The following is an 18890-nucleotide window of genomic DNA, read 5'->3' as shown; positions in this document are numbered from 1 at the left end:
TGTGGATGGGCGATTGACTTTTCGGAGTCGGATTTTGAGCTTTAATTATAGGTGTTGAATGATAGTGGAGCAGCGAGAAGCGGACGTCTGACTTTACTTATCCGTCAGCTAGACCAATATAAATCAGTGTCAGGTGCACATCTTCTCATGGTATCCCCTGTTATCACTAAATGCACCGTTGGTGATCGAGCTCTGTGCCAGAACATGCACTGTAGTAAAAGACGAATTAAAGCCGTGTATCTCTGTTTTCAGAGTTCTAACCTTTCTCACAAATCGAAGACAAAGCTCGAATTCGAGTCGACTTCGAGCTATGTTCGAGGGATTGGGAAAGCCGACGTCTGACTCCGAAGCTGACCAATGCACATCAGTGTGGTATCTTCTTGTGATATCTACTGTTATCCTAAGCAGCCGTTGGTTATCGAGCTCAGGAACATGCACTTGAAAATAGATTGTAAGATTTAAACAACCCAGCCATCTAGGGTGACAGCCTCACTAATCAGGATAAAATGATAAGGTAAACCTGCCAAAGAGACTTGGCTAAGAACAACGACAATCCAACGCAAACGACTCTCATAATTTCAAAATTCTCACTAACTTTAAGCTTGGTTTTCAGTCAACTGAATGAAATTAACTCATTTCTTGAACAGGATCGCATTAACTCTGACACTTCGCATCATCTTGAAACACATCTCATCACCTCCATCCATCTTCATTATTATTAGTAACATATTTCCTTATTCCATTTCCACAGCTCAAGTTTCCATCACAATCTAATTTTCCCACGCCTAACATAAACATTAAAGAATTATTATCACAGCAGCACTAAACAAACACAGATAAATAATAAAAGATGGCACATTTTATTTCAAAATTTAAATATCATTCGCTGACAATTAATGATTTAAACATTGCCACAGCGAAAAAGGCAACAAAAAAAAAATATTTTAATTTTATTTGTCATTTTTGCACGAAATGAAAATTTTTGATTAAAATTTTATTTGTTTACTTGTTCTGTCTGCTATCATCAACAACAGCAAGCAACACGAAAACGCAATTTGAGCACAAAAATAAATGCTTATGAGATTCCATTTTGAAATTTGTTTCATTTTTCATGGGAGATTCCATAATTGTCAAAAAGGCACAACGTTAATTATGAATGAGCATGCAATGATATACGGAAATATAACCAAAATAAAGGGGGAGAATTATAAGTTAGTAAACAATGATTAAATGTACATCAAGGCATTGGTACAAGAAATTAATATCCATCGAATTGATATCCATAGAATAAAAATGTATGGAAATAGAAATTGGAAAGGAAAAAGAGTCGAAGTACCCTCAATATTACTAATATACTAAAATATATTTTTATTTCATTATAGTTGTATAGTTTTTGGTGTTTGTTTGCTTGTAGATTGTTGATATCTGATTTGACACTACACATAAGGAACTCTTGATATGATTGTTTGACATTCAGTTACTTGAACTTAAGAGCAATAATTTGAATAAACGATAGAAAAATGCATTGATAAGATTAATGTCTATCTAAGAAATTAGAGTATGCTTGTAAACTTCTTAATTGACACCTACTTCAAAGAAATTCTTAGAAATTAGTATGTCTTTTAAACTAGGATCAAACTAGAACTTGGGAAAAATAGATGAGAATGGCTAAATTACTCATCCGAGTGGGCAAAAATAAGTTAAAACTAGTTGATGCAAGTTAATGTACAGTTAAAGACTACCCGTAAGGCACATGGTGACGAAATGGTCAAAAATCCAGCTCCAGCCAAAGGTGAATCTAGCCTAAGACCTGATTGGTCTAGTTCTAATTTAATGATTTTCCATTTGGACATGGAATAAAACCAATTAACAAAAGTCAGTTAATTCATTCAAAATCAGGCATCAAGCCGACGTGACTCTGTCGGATTTAAACCAAATCAGATTCATTCTGGTCTGCAGATAGATTTTTGATCAATTAATCGATTTGTACTATTTGGTTAAGCTGTTGATACAGATAGTATTGGATTTGCTCTGCAAATTGGTAATAGTGACAGAGTCTTTTAGCAACGGTTGACTGATTAATGATGAATAGCTTCAGGCAACTTCCTTCTAACTAAGGTTTCAATGCACAATTGATTTGCCATACCTAAGAACAACATCAACATAAGATGAATTCCGCATTTTTCAACAGAAATTCTAGATTTTTTTTAATAAACCATAGCAACTCCTTGTCTATATTAAGAAATTAATAACATCAATAATAATTTCTCTAGTCTTTCCCAGTGTGCTTCATAAAATTAATTCACAAAATTATTAGAAAAAAATCTAACAAAATTTAATAAATGACGCAAGAAATTACTATTGCATCCACAAATCAAACAATTCCGAGTAAAAAGAGAATAAGCCATCACCATCAATAATTCAGAATTTCTTCAATTTGTCATACTGGACGAAGAAATCACCCTAATTCAATAAACAGAGAGAAAAAAAACTTACAATAGATTGGGAAAAAAGGCGGAAGGCAAAGAACAAATGGGCATAATATTAAGAATCAATATTTGGACGACCCTTCTTTTCTATTCCTTCATCATACGGATAGTTTTGATGGAAAAATATATTCGAACAAATACAGCATAAATACACACACAAAAAAAGTGAAATCAAGGATATAAAAATAGAAATGATAATTTTATTTTATTTCATTTCTTCTACTTTTTTTATACTGTGCCTTTCTATTCCGATACATTATTTTGTTATTGAATTGAATTTTCGTCCATTCTTTCCTTATTTGTTTATGTTTGGCATGGGAAGTGAAGAGGGGTCAAGTCTTTATTACTTTACATTCAATTTTTGTTTTTTAAGGCATAAGTTGACATACATGCTATATTATAGCTATTAAAACTATCCCTGTGTAATGATCCTGAAAAAAAAAATACAACTTTGTCACATAAAAGCAATTGGTGATTCACTGCCTCATTTTCTTATTTTGGACAGTGCCATGGATAATTTAAAAAGAAAAATATTCAATAAACATAAAAAGTCTCCGTTTTGGACTTCTTTTAAGTGTATTTTATCAATTCACAATGTTCAATGTTGATATTGATGTAATGCTTAGGTCTGCACTTTGTTTGTCTTTTTCTTGACTATTTGTCTATTGGAAAATAAATCTTTTTTCATGTTATTTTGTGTGTATTTATTGAGCCCATTTGTTGTTTTACAGGAAAAGTTTTTAAAATTTATTAATTTTGGGTCTAACAAGAAAGAGTTTTGAGCCTTGATGATGTTGCTGATACAGAAAGTTGATTGTTGTCAATGAATTACAGTTTCGTGCAGAGTTGGTAGGCCTGTGCAAATCCATTGTGAATTTGAGAAATAAGGAAAATGATGATTTTTGGTCGTTGACGAAAGCCTCCAATTGGAAATAAAATGGCCAACCTCTGGTTTCATGATTGTTTCTATAATTAGATATTAAACAGGTTCTTTACGTCGAATTCCTTCCTTTGCAGAATTGAAGATATTAATTGTTTTTCTCTAAATTATGGATAGATTGTTCAATATCCCTAGTCAGAAATTCATCGAAATTCCCTGTCTATACACGTTCATTAAACGCAAATCCAAGGCGCCCGCAAGGAAGTTATAATCTAAGTAAGGTCTTTTGTTGATGGCTAATGCACGAGGATTCCAGATAATCTTAAATAATCTAATTGTATGAAGATTATCATAGATTATAATCTTTAAGTGATGGAAGGATCACAATCTTTGAAAATTTTGTATGAAGATTATAATCTTTAATAAGTATGGAATTATAATCTTTTCCATAAAATCCTTTTAAAATTATGATTTCAACTTTAATGTCATATTAAGTTTTTAACTATTACGAAAACGTAATTTATATTAATCTATCGAAATAAGCTGAACGTGTTGGCCTTAGCTTTATCATCAGATTAACGATTAGAAAAATATCTCGACAAGCTTAATAATTTCACTGATCTTGTACAAAGATCAGTTTCCTGTTATTTGAAAGAAAAACCTTTGTGAATATGCATCATTCTAGTCAAAAATTCTTAAATTCCCAAAATACATTCATTAGATGGAAAAATCTAATAATGCGCCACCTGCCTCACTAACCTAGTCCCAAACGAGAATATTGTTTAAGTGGATAGCAAGAAAATCTCAAAACTTGATCAAGAGAAAGCTCACGGAACATTTCACAAAGATAAAAAAAAGATGAAAAACATAAAAAAATCCTCTACGGATAGATTATTGCAGAAAGCAATAAATGAAAATGTAGACAGATATAAAAGGAATCTGTTAAAATTAATAGTTGAACATGGATAAAATTTAAAGGATGAAAAAAATTTTTTCCCATTAGTTTGATTTTTTTCATGATCAATTGAAGCATCAATTGACTTTTAATAACGGTTATGCTTATAGTTGATAGATTATTTATGGTAGATGGAACTTTTATCCGTATGGGGAAGATGTCGAGTTAGTTGAAAAAATATATCTTGATAATTCAATCATAAATAATATATCTGGCAACTTCTCAGCCAATAAAAAACGCTTGAATTATTGCCAATGACACAAATATGCTACTCAATATATTTTATTGAGCTTATTTTCATCCGAATAATAAGGAATCGAGGAGTGAGAAAGAGTCAAGTCAGCCAAGATAGAAGAATGAGATGCGAATTTGTGTTGAGAATCATGAAGAAGAAGAAGAAAAACAATAAAAAGCGACAAGATTTATATTGATTATTAATACAGCATGATAATCTCAAGAAAATGCCATGTTAATGACATTTTTAGTTTATTTTTCTCATTGGTTTGTCATTTATGGATTATGTTTGGGGGCTTCTTTTATGTCGTTTACCAATGTCTTTGGCTAATTTCATTTAAGCATTCTTTATTGTGATGTGATAACTTTCTCCAACCCCACTCATTCTTCTTGTTATATCACTTCTCTTTGTCTTTATCATCACATCTATGTGGATAAATATATCGTTTTGTTAGTTCATAAAAAAGTCTTCTATCACAATCATTACTATCGTCATCATCATCATAAAAGCATTTTTATGTTATATACCACATTGTAATAAAGAATATGCTTTGCTTTTACACAATTTAATTTCTTCTTAGACTTTCACCTGCCATCAATATATTATAGTGATTTGGGGGGGTCGAGGGGTGATTACTGTAGAGTATCTAAAACTGTGAATTTGTAGGATTTTCTGAAATATTGGGGGAATTTGATATTTTGGAAGTAAATCTTGAGCAAAGCTTGTATTCAATTCGATGGGAATGTATGGATTAGAACTCAAATGATGGGTAAAATTTTTTCCCATTAGTTTGATTTTTTCATGATCAATTGAAGCATCGATTGACTTTTAATAACGGTTATGCTTATATTGATAGATTTTTATGAGTAGACCTTTTATCCGTAAAGATGTCGAGTGTTGAAAAAATATATCTTGATTCATAGAATATATCTGGCAACTGGCTTGATTATTGCCAATGACCAAATATGCTATCAATATATTTTATTGATTATTTTCATCCGAATAATACAAAGAGTTCAGCCAAGATTGAGATGCGAATTTGTGTTGAGAATCATGAAGAAGAAGAAGAAAAACAATAAAAAGCGACAAGATTTATATTGATTATTAATACAGCATGATAATCTCAAGAAAATGCCATGTTAATGACATTTTTAGTTTATTTTTCTCATTGGTTTGTCATTTATGGATTATGTTTGGGGGCTTCTTTTATGTCGTTTACCAATGTCGTAACATTAAGCATTCTTTAGTGATGTGAAACTTTCGGCCCTCTATCATCACATCTATGTGGATAAATGCGTTTTGTTAGTTCATAGTCTTCTATCACAATCATTACTATCGTTCCATCATCATAAAAGCATTTTTATGAAAATATGCTTTGCTTTTACACAATTTAATGTTTCACCTGATCATGTCTGATTACTGTAGAGTATCTAAAACTCCAGCTGAAATATTGGGGGAATTTGATATTTTGGAAGTAAATCTTGAGCAAAGCTTGTATTCAATTCGATGGGAATGTATGGATTAGAACTCAAATGATGGGTAGTTCATTGTATATGTTGAGTCGAGTTGACTTTTCCATCAAACTTCGAGTCGACCTTCTAAGTTGTAGATTCATAGACATGTTAATGGGCTATTACCTCCTGATAATAATGATGTAACCGTTATTGAAGCATCCACGAGACTACGAGTCAATTATTACGTTACGATAGGATGGGATACGGAGGAAGAGTTTCGTAACTTAATAGATGAACGGCCCCTATCATACATCTGCAGTTCAAGGTTAGTTCCCGAAAGCACACAATGTAAGAATGTCTGAAAATCCAGCTCCAAGTAAGCGTGACTCTGTGCTAGGTCTATGTTTGAAAAAACCCCGTCTCTTGCCAGAATCAAATCGGTCTGGAGCTTTATTTTTGGCCATTTCTACTCCTTATTCTCAGATATAGTTCCTGATACAAAGGAATAGTCAGATTTTAATTATTTTACCGTTAATGGTTTTAATAGAATTCTAAAAGCAGCTTTGACTCCTCATTGATTAGCACTGCAAAGTCTCAAATATACCAAAATATCAAGTCAATCCTCCCTTGCAAGTAAAAGCACGCAGATATTCAATCATGATCCATTTTCAATATATTTCAGTCGATGTCGCTTCTATTCAGTCTTATAGATGATGATGATAAAATGCACTTCATTTCATCCTTGTTATTTATTTACATTTCATTTAGTTCACAGTTTTTTTTTCCTCATCTTCCTGTTTTTCTAGTCTTTGCTTTCCATTTTTTTTTTCTCCTTTTTTCCTTTAGTTAACGTTCGTGTGAGCATGAAAAATCCATTTCTTAGCGTGACATAGCAGCTGATATACAATTACGTACACAAATATTTACGTTTACTTAATATTCATTTCATTGGAAAATCTGAAAAAGAAATGAAAGGAAACGGGAAAAAAAACATAAGACAGGCTCTTGAAAATCACGCAGACTTAATTCAGTAATGTTTGTTGTGTACTTTTCGATAACATTACCAACATTAGAAATGAAAGAAGAGATGGATATGAAAGTACTGATAGACGACAAAAAAATTTACTTTCATTTCTACAACTTAACATGACTGAATGCAATATGGGATATACACATATAATGTGAAATATCTCTATGTATACAGTATGAAAATGTATGAGACAACTTTTACTTAGAAGAAAATGAAAAAATTTTACTTCTTTTTTTGCTATTTCTTTATTTTAAAGTGATGTGAATTGGGGGGGAAGATGAGCTGTTGTGTCTTAGCAGTGTCTGAATGATTGTTTAATTGAAATTAAATATGATTTAAGTATAGGCATTCAAGGATAATCAAATTGTTCTTGCATTTTACTTCTGTACTTTGAGCCCTTACATATAAAGAGCGTGCTCATAATTATGAGCATACTCAAAGCAAGCTTTTTTCATACAAATGATCATGCTCACAAATGTGAGTATAATCAGAGTATGCTCTTTGTATGTTAGGAGAGGGCTATAAAAATCAACTGTGATCCTTGTCTTTCTTTAGATGTCATCAGATAAAGTTTCAATAGCTGGTTACCGCGATCTAAATCTCGAGAAAACCCAAAGATTCTCCGTATTTAAATGTTCTCTCTCCTCGCGCCTTAAATGTTCTCTCCTCGCGACAATGAGCACAATTGCACCCAGCCAAGGAAGTAAGTAAGTATGATCATTGAGACGACATGCTGCGCCTGATCTCTGGACCTAAGAAGTTATAGACCTACAGTTCATTGTGGAATCGGGATTACACTTATGATGGCAATCCTGCCTGTAGCTTACAAAGAAATGCGGCTGTGAGCAAAGTTTCCACGACATTTGATTCGAAAAAGGACAAGTGGAACTATCGAGTTTCGAACCCATGATTGCAAAGACAGTATTGCAATAATTAGGTAACAAAGAACTACTAAACCATTCCACCATCGAGTCACTTTGACTCACTAGATACTAATATTAATTTTAAATTATACAAAACTCTGTTTTAAATGCGCATCTAACCAAAACCTTCCACCATCATTCCAACTCCTTTGTAAATCTCTCTCACAAAAAGTAAAGAAAAAAGGGGAGAAATAATTCATTACATGTACATATGAGAAAATATAAAGCAAAGTTGATGCTCCTTTGTAAGTTGTCGTTTATTATGATAAGATTTTAATTAAGCTTTTTCCAAAAAAATATCTTCACTGTCGAGTGTATAGACACGTACATATGAAAAAAATATTTTAATATAATAAGATGAGTCAGAGGCGGGGAACCCAGTGAGATGTAAATGAGAATAAATGCTGATGATAATGAAGTCATTGAAGTTGAAAATTTAAACTAAAATTGATACTGTCGATTAACTTTGTCATAATCAATAATTTACATATTAAAGGCAGAGGGAATTTTATCATCGACATCCAATCTTGTAATGTGATATGTATTTAAAGTTTTAAGCCGTTGTTGAATCAGAATTAAGAATCTATACGAGATCCTCAACAAATATTTAAATTACATCGAAAAAAAGGATCAAGGTTGAATGAGCTCAACATGAAGTAAATCCCTTCACATCTTTTGTTTGTCTTTTCGTCAAGCAATTCATTTGCTTTTGAAGACAAAAAGCTGAAATGTCCTTACAGGTGGTTGACTGCTTATATGCTGAAAAAACTTACAGTGTTTGCATTTTGGATATTATGAATTTGTTTAAACCTTTTCTTTTGGTATGTTTTTTGGGTTGATGGATATGGAGTTTTGGTATGATGGATGAATGTGGGGTAATGGGGATGTGATATCTCTGGGTAAAATCGATCATATTTTTTGCAAAAATCGGGACATTTTTAAGTTCGGCACTATTGAGGTTCTTTTGGACTATTTTGTGTTTTAATATTCAAGAACTAGTTAAATTAGGATAGAAACTTTAACATTTTGAGTCCTGGGCTTGAATTCAAGGTCCGACAAAGTAAAATTTTCAAAATTTGTCAAAAATTTCATTATTTGAAGCTTTGTCGGGACACAGCAGCAAGGTAGAAAAGTACAGCAGCGTCCCGGCAAAAATACAGCAATTATTACCCTTTACACTGACCCTCGAGTAGCAAAAAGCACAACGAGAAGCTAAAATCCAGTTTAAGGCTAGATTTCGTTGAATGAGGCCAAAAACAGAGTCAAGTTGGCCTTAGGCTGGACTTTCGGCCATTTCTACATCATTTGCCTTCCGGCTACATGACATATCCTAGGAACACGAACCACATATTCAAAGACACTCAACTAGACCTCATTTCTACCAACTGGGACTGAAATTCTCATAATGAAAATATAAAATGGAAAATATTCTTGAAAAAAGTTAGTAAGATATAAAATCATATTACTCTCATTTCTTTCTGTCTTTTAACTTTGCTGGATGGATGAAAATGCTCAAGAAAAAGTCTCATGCCATTTATTTTATAAAAATCTTTTTTAAGAAAAGAGTTATAATATGAAATAAAATAATATTCTGAATGTATAAAACTTTCATTCGTGAAAAGAAGACGATATGATTTTTGCGGATAGATATAATTAAATGCAATATTATATTTATATTCAGAATTATGAAAGGCATGAATAAGAAGAGTAAGATTGAAGGGGATTACCCGAGCGGTATACCAAAAATTTGTAATAATTTGAATGAACTTTTTGGAAGTTTTGTGAATTATTTTCGGTTGAAATGTTTCAAAAAGTTTTTCTTATTCTTTAGATTTAGTTTCTTAGTTGAATTAGAAATTGTGTATTGTAGTCAGTTTCTATAGAAGCTTTTGTTTTTGAATAAGTTTGAAAATTTGTTCTTCAAAAAATTACATCTAGTCTTATCAATTGAATAAGAAGACAGGAGGATTTTGATGTTGAAAACAAAAGAGAAATACACAAGATAAGTTTAAGTTATCCTCAAGTAGGAATTAACAGGAATTTAATTTTAGTTATATTTTCTGATAGAAAAAATGTTGAAAGACCTTGTGGTTTTGGTCGAGGGACTAAAGCGCAATTTTACTCTGCGATCAGTTTTTGATTGGAAAAAAGGAAGTACAATAAAATTCAAATTTATATGGATTTGGAATTGATTCTAAAATTGTAAAGATTGGTTCTTTCTTTGAAAATTAACTTTCAAAATAATTTTAAATTTAACAGACCAAACGGACGTAGTCCGGAAAACACACAGTGATGAAATGCCATAAAATCCGGATTATGCTTTATGCCTTGTGTCTTCCGGGTTATGATTCTAAGATTAATGATTCTAGAGATCTTTACGATGTCTAGTTACTAAAAGAGCGTGCTGAGTATATTTAATCAAGATGATTGGGGATGATCAATTTTGTGATTATGTTCATGAGGATGCATCTTTTATTTTCGGAAATTGTCGCATAAAGGTCATCGTGGAGACATCCAAACACTTCCACGTCATTTTGACGTCAACATGACGAATTAGCGATGTCTGTGTTATTTCCTTTTATGCCATAGTTAGTATTGAAACGTATAGGAGGATATGTCACACTTTTGGACGTAACATTCTCTGAGTATCCATTGAATATGCACCTTAATGCTACTTTATCAAGATATTTCAACTTGCATACCTGTTTGCATGACGTCTTCCTACATCTTAATATTAAATAAAGCCTTCCCAACTCTTTAACAACAAAGCTTTCGCAGAATTGCGTAGGATATTCACAACCATCCTCAAAAAAATGAAATTAAGCAAACAATTTCCGCATAATTACATAATAATTTCCCTCTAGTCTTAAATGTTTACCTAAAGATTATTACACGACTGAATGTATGCAGATCGGAATACCCCAAAGGTATTTTCTGCGTATAAGAAGCAGACATAAAGAAATTATCCTTTTTTCTTGCGCTTATTTTTTTTTTGCATAACTTGAAAGAAAACTTTTCTTTACAAATTCATTTTTCATTTTTCGCTTCCCTTCCAACTTCTTTTTAAAAAATTGCGAAAGTACTTGAAATTATTAAGTGATTTTAGCGCATTTTTTGATCCCAGTGATCAGTAATTAGTTACTAAATGAACGTAAATTAAATTGAAGATCTTGAAAAGTGTTCGAATTTTAAAACAAAGTCCATTAGGATCTAAGTGACTGCCTTGACATAAATTAAAAGACGTCTTTAAAATCCCTGGGTGCTTAGAGATGGTTTTGCACTTCCAGAGCAATCGATACAACTCGATGATATAGAGTTAATGCCAGGAGGCTAGCTAGCCGATTAACTCAAAAGCTAACCAGGCAGTTAGTCAGTTAGCCAGCTAGCCACCCAACTAACTAGCAAGCCAGCCAACCAGCCAACCAGCCAACAAGCCAACCAGCCAACCAGCCAACCAGCCAACCAGCCAACCAGCCAACCAACCTGCTAATTGACCAATTAGCTATCCATCCAGCCAGCCAACCAGCCAACCAGCCAACCAACCTGCTAATTGACCAATTAGCTATCCATCCAGCCAGCATGTCAGCTAGCTAGCCCTAGCCAGTCAGTTAGTCAGCCAGCAATCCAGAAAGTCTGACAAAGTGTAATAATATGGTGTATTTCTTCAAAAATGCACCAAAAAATTGCATTTGCAAAGAAGTAAAAATGAAAAAATAATTCACAAAAAAATAGTTTTCCATCATCATTTTGGATTATAAATATTATAGAACATGAAAGGAGGGTAAATAAAAATATATGAAAAAAAAAACTTTTTTTCTTCCCTTTTTCATAAAAGTTAAATGAAGGAAACACGAAACATTTTTATTGAGCAAATGCAATCAATGAACGGTATGAAAAAAAAGGTGAAATAAAAATGTACAAAAGGAAAAATTTTGAAGCTATTAAATAAATATAATAAGTGGAAAAGCAAATAATGTTAAATGTTCTATAGTTCATTATTATTATATATATTTTCGATGAAAAAAATAGTTTTTTTTGACATTTTTTTGCAATGGGTAAACGTAAAATAATTGAAGTTGGAATTCCATCGACTATAATAATAAAAAAGGGTTGCGGAAAAGCTGCACTTCATGAAAAATTCTTTGACATTGCATTCCGATGGTTTGAAGTTGTGGTGCTTGGTATATAAAAAAAGTTTAAACATTTATAATTTTTTTTATGGCATAATACAAACATCCATTAATGCATAAATGTACTTGAAACTTTAAGTTTTTTAAGTTTTTCAATCGTCCATTATATTAACATCCCTTGAAACTTATTCAATTTTATAAGCGGATTCTTTTTTTTTGTGTGTATTGATACATTTTCGCTTTGTCTCGTGTATGATACTTTAGTTGAGTTGGGGATTGATTATTTTGATGAAATAGCAATTGTGCTCAATTAGTCCAGTTATTGGTCAATCAATGCTTTTTGACAATTTTTGAATTATTTTTCACTATAAACAGCAATCTGTAGAGTTTTGGAGTAGATAAAGAGCAATTTTGACATTATTTCAATTGAGAATTAAGAAATTACGTTGATATTTTCCCTGATAACTAGAAACAACTAATTGATGGCAAGTAGATTTCTAGTTGATATCTTCCCGGAAAGCACATGACGTATGAATCGCTTAAAATCTGGCCCAAGTCGACTTGATTCTAAATCTGAAATGAAGCTAGAATCACTCAATGCTAGGAGTTGGATTTTCAGTCAATTCTATTAGTAAATTGACCAATTTTCAAGATAAATACAGGATTCATACAATCTTGAGCTGATCTTAATAATCACCTCAAATAAAGAAGGCTTCTCCAAGTAGTCTTTACGGCTCCACTGAAGCTAAAATTGCTCATCAACTGTCTATTTTTCGGAAGGACATTCAATCAAATTTTGCAATTTCTGCATTCAAAATTTGATTGCTAAATATTATTGTGGCTATCAATTGTCTTTTGAAATTATTATTGCTGTCACGCTATCATTTTTGTCCTTGACATTGCATGTACACTCTTTGAATTTTAAATCAAAAGCTTGTCAGGCTTATTATTTAGGTCAGTGTTGGTCAAAATTGTTTGTGCCACGACACACTTTGGTGGTAAGCCATCACTAAAACAGCACATGGCATGAGGTTCAGTGCATTTCTAGGAAATTTTGGGCTGTACTCTAGTTAGCTACGGAACACAGTTTGAATAATACAAACCAGAGTTGGCAGGACTTTAAAGTGGAGTCCGGACTTTGAAAGTCCGGACTTTGAAAAAAAAAAGCGGAGTCCGGACTTTCAAAGTCCGGACTTTCAAAGTCCGGACTATTCTAAAGTCCGGACTCCACTTTAAAGTCCTGCCAACTCTGGTTTGTATTATTCAAACTGTGTTCCGTAGCTAACTAGAGTACAGCCCAAAATTTCCTAGAAATGCACTGAACCTCATGCCATGTGCTGTTTTAGTGATGGCTTACCACCAAAGTGTGTCGTGGCACAAACAATTTTGACCAACACTGACCTAAATAATAAGCCTGACAAGCTTTTGATTTAAAATTCAAAGAGTGTACATGCAATGTCAAGGACAAAAATGATAGCGTGACAGCAATAATAATATTTGGGAGTCCGAAAAGTCCCATACAATTTTTTTTTTTTTTTTAAAGTATTTTAATATTTTTTTTTTTCGATTACACTGCGTAACCCGAGCTAAAAAATTGAATTTTTTGACATTTTTCGGTTACACTGCGTAACCCGAGCTAAAAAATTGAATTTTTTGACATTTTTTTCGGTTACACTGCGTAACCCGAGCTAAAAAATTGAATTTTTTGACATTTTTTTCGGTTACACTGCGTAACCCGAGCTAAAAAATTGAATTTTTTGACATTTTTTTCGGTTACACTGCGTAACCCGAGCTAAAAAATTGAATTTTTTGACATTTTTTTCGGTTACACTGCGTAACCCGAGCTAAAAAATTGAATTTTTTGACATTTTTTTTGGTTTCACTTTTTTAGCTCGGGTTACGCAGTGTAACCGAAAAAAATGTCAAAAAATTCAATTTTTTAGCTCGGGTTACGCAGTGTAACCGAAAAAAATGTCAAAAAATTCCCAAAGTCCCAAAGTCAAAGTCTCAAAGTCCCAAAAGTCCGGACTTTCATAGTCCGGACTTTCGTGGAGTCCGGACTTTCAAAGTCCGGACTTTTGGGACTTTTCGGACTTTTAAAGTCCGGACTCCAAAGTCCTGCCAACTCTGATACAAACTATATTTTATATTTTTCTACAATGATCTGTATTTAAAATGAATTTGGGACAGAGTTGCGAAACGGCCTGATTTTATCGGCCGGCCAAAAACGGCGAGCGATAAAAACGGCGGGCCGATTGTTTTTTTAAAACGGCGGCCGATAAAAAACGGCGGCCGATAAAAACGGCGAGCGATAAAAACGGCGAGCCGTTTATTTTTTCAAAATGGCGGCCGATAAAAAACGGCGGCCGATAAAAACGGCGAGCGATAAAATCGGCGGGCCGTTTATTTTTTAAAACGGCGGCCGATAAAAAACGGCGTTTAAAAGTTTCAAATCAACGCATATATGCTATAATTAACAATTTTTCATTTTCATAAACAACAACAACAAAAACAATAACACGAATTTTCATTGTTTTTCAGTGTTTTTCAATGTTTTCGATTTTTTTACATTGTTTACTGATCAAAGTTTGAAGTGACTTAAATCTTACTGGATCTTGTTATTTAGGTCTGAAAGTGATCTGGATCCTACTGGATCATGTTTTTAAGGGTCTGGATGTTATATGGATCCTACTGGATCTTGTTTTTAGGTCTGAAAGTAAATTGGATCCTACTGGATCTTGTTTTTAGGTCTGAAAGTAAACTGGATCCTACTGGGACTTATATTTTAAGTCTGGAAGTGATCTGATTCTTACAGGATCTTGTTTTTAAGATTTGGAAGTGACCTGGATCCTACTGAATCTCGTTTTGTGGACCGGAAAGTGAACTGGATCCTACTGGATTTCGTTTTGTGAGTTAGGAAGTGACTTGGATCCTACTGAATTTCATTTTGTAGATCTTAAAGTGAATTTTTAATCAATTACTGATTGCTGGGTCAAAAATGCGCTTAAGTCGCTCGATCAATAACACGAGGACTTTTGTAATTTTTAAAAAACGTTAGTCAATAAAAAACGGCGGCCGATAAAAATGGCGGGCCGTTTATTTTTTCAAAACGGCGGCCGATAAAAACGGCGGGCCGTTTATTTTTTCAAAACGGCGGCCGATAAAAAACGGCGGCCGATAAAAACGGCGGCCGATAAAAACGGCGGGCCGTTTATTTTTTCAAAATGGCGGCCGATAAAAAACGGCGGCCGATAAAAAACGATGGCCGATAAAAACGGCGAACGACTGGCCGATTCTCTCGGCCGCCGACATCGGCCTTTGCAACTCTGATTTGGGATACTTCTTATTAAGACTTACATTCTTCTATTCATTAGCTTCTATAAGTACCACGAAAGGAAGACGGTGTGAAAAAGTTCGAAATAGTGTAACAAGGTCAGCACGACTCTAGTGTGGGACTAGGTTTGCCAAATCAAACTCGTAGCTAGATTAAACTTAGTTTAGATCTATTTTCTGACTTTCTACGCCATTTGCCTTTCATATTCTACCGTAGGTTTCATAATTCCTTCTTTTCTGAACAATTCAGTCAATCTAGTCCCCAAAACCGACTTAAATGCGCCAAATTCAACAATATACCACAAAACCATTCATACTTCCCTCACTCAATACACAGTATTAATAAAATTCAAAAAAAAAGTATGCAAGTTGCATGAAATTTTTATGTTGTATTGAGTAAACTGCAGCAGCTACAACCAGCAATGAAAATATTCTTCTCTTTTAGTTTTTTTAAAAATAATTTTCCAATTTATTTTTCATGTTTGAATTCCAACTCAATAAACTTCATAATGATTTCGAAACATCAAAAACGTTTATATTCATATAAAACTTTGACAGTTTCGGGGAAGTGGAAATGAAAAGGAAAGAATTTTTTTGTGGATTGCGGGGAAAGTCATTACTCCTACAAAAAAATGTCTGTGGGTATGTAGATGTGTGCATTTTAAGGACCTAAAAAAATTAAATTTATTTCCATAAAGCTCTTCATCCCATTATGTCGACCGAAAATAGCAATAATAAGACCATTTTTTTTGATGGAAATTGGATCACAAAAAGGAACTGTGACACAAGTGTCTTTCAACAATTTCTCTTATTTCTTACTTACTTCTCCTATGTTTTTTTTTTTGAGAATAATTGCTTCAGAAGTTTGTCGTTGTCTTGCATTTTATGGCAAGTGGATGAAAAAGGAGATGAAAATAAAAAAAACTTTTCTTTTCTGCCCTTTAAATTGCTTTCCTTGACTATAAATTTCAGGAACATTCATTACTTTAAAATAGAAAAAAATTCTTTGACATCATTACTTTATACCTTTTTTATTCTGCTAGTTTGAAGTTAGGATGACTGCAAATTGAAGATGGGATGTAAGTGATGTAATGTGTGAGTATGCTTTGTAGAGGTTGATGGATAAGGACAATATATTTTGGGGGGCATGTTTTAGGAGAAGTCACAGAGGAATGGCTTAGGTATGTACTAAAGTATTCAAGTGATATACTTACTTCCTTGGCGAAGGGACACGAGCACACATTACCGCAATTGGAGTTTCTAATTGCCAGCACTTTTGCACCGTGATAGCAATGTACATGCTCACATTATAGTCTTAATTAAAGAATAATCTTTAAAACACTACAACACCTTAATGTATGGAAATTTAGGTAAGAGTTTGATAAAACTCAAAATTATCAACAGAGATGAATTGCGAGAGTAAAAGGATGTGACAATTTGACTGACAATCTAGTTAAAAACTTGAAAATCCATGGCAAGTTAAATGAATTTCAATTTCATAACCAGACGTACGTTTGGCTAATCGCAGCATGTTCAACTCTAAGTATGAGTAAAGCTATTCTAGGGTGCACCTAGGGTATGAACAACCAATAGAGTCTAGCTCCTATTTGAAAGTTTTATCTTATGCTTAAGATGATTAAAATCTTCTAATTAGACTTGTATTGCATAGGCAGAAGCTTAAGATATAGGCAAACAAGGTCCTTGAAGTGCTGATCATGCTATGTGGAAGCAAAAAATGCTTTAAATTCAGTGTTGACTGGTTTCCATTGTAGAATTGTCTCCGCTGAAGTTCGGACATTAAAGGACGAGAATTTTCGGAATTATTGAAACCCATATTCCGAAAGTTCTGCTTGAAATCAGCACATATTCATTCCCAAATTATAAAAATCCCTATGCCAGCCCAGAAAACTCAACCTTCGATGGAATAGTCGAGCTAACGACTCATATCTCATTTACACTTTAGTAATATTCTCAACAACAGCATTCAGTCCATGACATAACATTAATAATGACACTTAACTCATCCAAAACAATGCACTTTAAAATTAAACTCACTTTAATAATAAAAAAAACTTATTTTTCACCTCATCTCACTCAAAATAAATCCAAAAAGAAAAAGTTACCCTTAAACTTTCACTCCCCATTCTCATGTTGTCGTATGTTGTCGTCACTGAACGAGAAACTTTTAATGTGCAACTTTACTTTTACCTTTGATTAAAAGTAACTTAATGGACGGGATGGGATGAGATACGGGGAAGTAAATGGTGCAATCGGTCGTATCACACCTTTCTGTCAATTGATTTGAAATTGTATAAAAATATTTTATTTAATTTATTTTAAGGAACAATGTCTCGTACTTAAAAGAAATTAATTTTTTTGTCACGTAGAGAATTGCTGAGCAATAATTTAAATTGAATATTGCTTCAAGCATAAAGAAATGAAACAAATGGAATTGATGCGCTGGAGGTCATTTAGAAATAGTGTCAATTGTTGGGGATTTGTTGCAAGCTTCTGGTTTACTTACTTTGCAGGTAGTAGAGATCAATTGTGACTCATGGTAGACACCAACACTCAGATGTATGAAACTGGTTCTATTTCTAGCTACCGCTTGCATATTCACAATGACAAATGCAATACTGTCTCTATCAACAGCTTTCTTCTATGTGTGCTTTAGCTGTCTTCCCTATTTCGATTTGACTATCTACGCACAAATCGGTTAATCGATCAAAAATCCAGTTCCGAGTCGGCGCCACTTTGACTTGGATCATTTAACAGACTCAAGCTATTTGAGACAGTATCCCTGAAGACACACGGTGTATAAATGTCCAAAAATCAACAACCAGGTCAGCATTACTTTGAGCTCGAACTTGATTTGATGAATTCTGGCGTCAGGCCGGAGTCAAGTCAGTTTAGGACTGGATTTTCGGCAAGTTCATCTCTGGATGTTTTTCGGGATTGTAGGCTATATGTAATTGAGCATACCCGGCCAGTATATGGTGAAGAAATGGTGAAAAATCCTGTGCCAAGTCGGCGTGACTCTGACTCTAGGCCCAATTGGAAGCAATCCGACTTCAGGTCAGATAGGAGTCACACTTGGGTTAAAACTGGATTTTTCACCTTTTCTAGATCACGTGTCTCATGGGATAGATTGACTACCCCTAAATAAAACTAGGCGCTCTCCTTATGAGCAAGTATTGCATCTGACGTTGACATCCCTGTTACCCAGCTGACTACAGACTCGGCATCTTGTGTAAAATTATGGACATTACAACCAAACAATCCCCATCCGTAGCTGAAATAAATTCTTTATCAAAGCTCGTGCGACTGATACTTTTTTTTTATTCAACTAATGTGAACAACGATTCTTATTCCATCTTTGTGCCAATGTGAATGCTGTACAGCTTTGAAACATGCGACAGAAATTATTTCTAGGCAATTAAGTTTAAAAAGGTTTTTTTTTT

Source organism: Chironomus tepperi, unplaced genomic scaffold (genome assembly GCF_022539635.2).
Source record: "Chironomus tepperi strain 1889 unplaced genomic scaffold, CSIRO-AGI_Ctep_v1 contig_74, whole genome shotgun sequence".
Classification (NCBI taxonomy): Eukaryota; Metazoa; Arthropoda; class Insecta; order Diptera; family Chironomidae; genus Chironomus; species Chironomus tepperi.
The sequence above is the reverse complement of the archived record's forward strand: the minus strand, read 5'-3'. Positions refer to the sequence as shown.